The sequence below is a fragment of the Triticum dicoccoides genome, chromosome 3A (genome assembly GCF_002162155.2).
Source record: "Triticum dicoccoides isolate Atlit2015 ecotype Zavitan chromosome 3A, WEW_v2.0, whole genome shotgun sequence".
NCBI lineage: Eukaryota > Viridiplantae > Streptophyta > Magnoliopsida > Poales > Poaceae > Triticum > Triticum dicoccoides.
Genome location: NC_041384.1, coordinates 401703233 through 401705223, shown reverse-complemented (window position 1 = coordinate 401705223; position 1991 = coordinate 401703233).

Below are 1991 nucleotides of genomic sequence, written 5' to 3'. Positions count from 1 at the left end.
ATTTGGAAGTCACTTTGAAGTTATTTGGAACTCATTTTCCTTTTGAAGTTGTTTGAAATTCCAAATTCAAATCCATTTGGGAGTTATTTGAGTTTCTATTCAAAATATTTTTCTCCTAAAAATAAATAAATGGAAATAAGGGTAAAATGATTCTCTTCAATAGAAAATTAGAAAAAAATTGAAATCATTTTGGCATTTAAAAAATGTTTTTATTGGTTTTAAATGCAATAGTAGCACTGTTTGACTTTTATGAATTTTTATGGAATTTAGTTGAACTTGAAAAATAGTTCATCTTATTCGGGGTATTTTTCTGAACATTTTGGTATATAATATGCCTATGTAAAAATTTTACTTATTTTCCTATTGAAGTTTTTTCTCTTTCCGTAGAAAAAAAACGCACGCACGCGCTGGCCAGCCGGCCCACTGGCCAACTGGCCCAGTGGCCCGACCGCCCAGGCCTGCCTGCGCCCGAAGGCCTCCGCCTCGTCCGTCCGCTCCTTGTCTCCCTCTCGCTCGCACGCAGCTGCCAGGAGGGACCCACCCCGTCGTCCCCAACCTCCCGCTCCTCCCGTCCAGATAGAGCACGCGCGTGCCGTCCGCAACTGCCGGCCGCTCCGCTCGGGATAGAGCTCATCCGGAGTCTCCGCAGCCCCTTCTCGCGCCTATAAATTCCCCCAACGCCCCTCGTTCGATTCTGCCACTCTGCAATGACTCTCACCACTCATGGCCGCTGCCCCGTCATTTCGCATCACGCCAGAGCCGGAGCTTCTCGTCGTCGTTTACGTCGCTGGTAGCACACCCGAACCCTCTTATTCTTTGTCAATCAACTTGCATTGCCGTCCCGCATCTTGTTGACGTCTTTCCTCACCTAGGTCCTGCCGGTGACGACGCCCCGACGACCTGCGTCCTCGCCGGAGCACGGAGACTCCGCCCTTCGCTCCGCCTGTCCGGGTCACCCCGACGCGCGCCGTCGCCATGACCGGACTGCCCACATCGTGCCCGTCCCGTTCGTCTCCTTCCCCGCCGCCGAGGAGCACCGCCTAACGCCAGCGCCACCGCCCCTTGTTCGCCGTCCTCGCTCCCTGTGAGCCGCCTGCTTTCCCCCCTTGTTCTGTTAGTTTTCTTTCAAATTAAACCGGTTAAACTTGGTTTTATTAAACCCGTGAGGTTTTAGTGAAAACCGATCTTTGGTTTTTTTAGCCGCCGTAGTGCTTTCTTATTTAATGGTCGTTCGTCGTGTAAGCTTCTGCAGCAAACGCTGCCCAGCCACCCGCAAGAAGCCACGTGGTCGAGGACCTGCTCATGATTTTTTTCTTTTCTGTTTAGTCCCTAGAAATTGCAGTTTAGCCCCTGGACTTCTGATAGCTGTATCTTTTCAACCGTAAGTCCAAATTAGATGGAACCAGCGGCAAAATGTTCGTATCAAATAGCTTTATCCAAAGAACCAACTTTGAAAACTTCTGGCCAATTTAAAATTTGAATTTATTCAGGCTTGAATTCAAACTTCAACTGGCCATATCTCCTAAACCATAGCTCCGATTGATGTGATTCTTTTTGCACCGTGTCACTGTAGCCAAACCCTATCACCTAGACCTTTCTCAAAATATTTTCACACACCTAGGATCTTTCCATAATAGTTTTATTACTATGCCAAGTATGCACGATAGATCACATCACAGTTTTGCATCGTATGTCACTTATTGTTAGCACCTAGAATTATTTGCATGCAAATTATGTGTGTTGGGTTTCCATTTGGTTTTCTGAGTTTTTTGTGTTGCATGTTATTGCTCTCTGGAATGATTGCTTATGTATGTTATTTTACTTTGAGGATAGACTGTCCGGAGTGCGAAGCCGAGTGCTATCGATCTCTAGAATTCAACTACCAGTATCAAGGCAAGTTCACATTTGACCATTCTTCCAATTACCTATGTTTATATTATGCACTTAGTCCTTTTGTGGTAGGATTGCATGATAGGATTTATTGTTGCCAG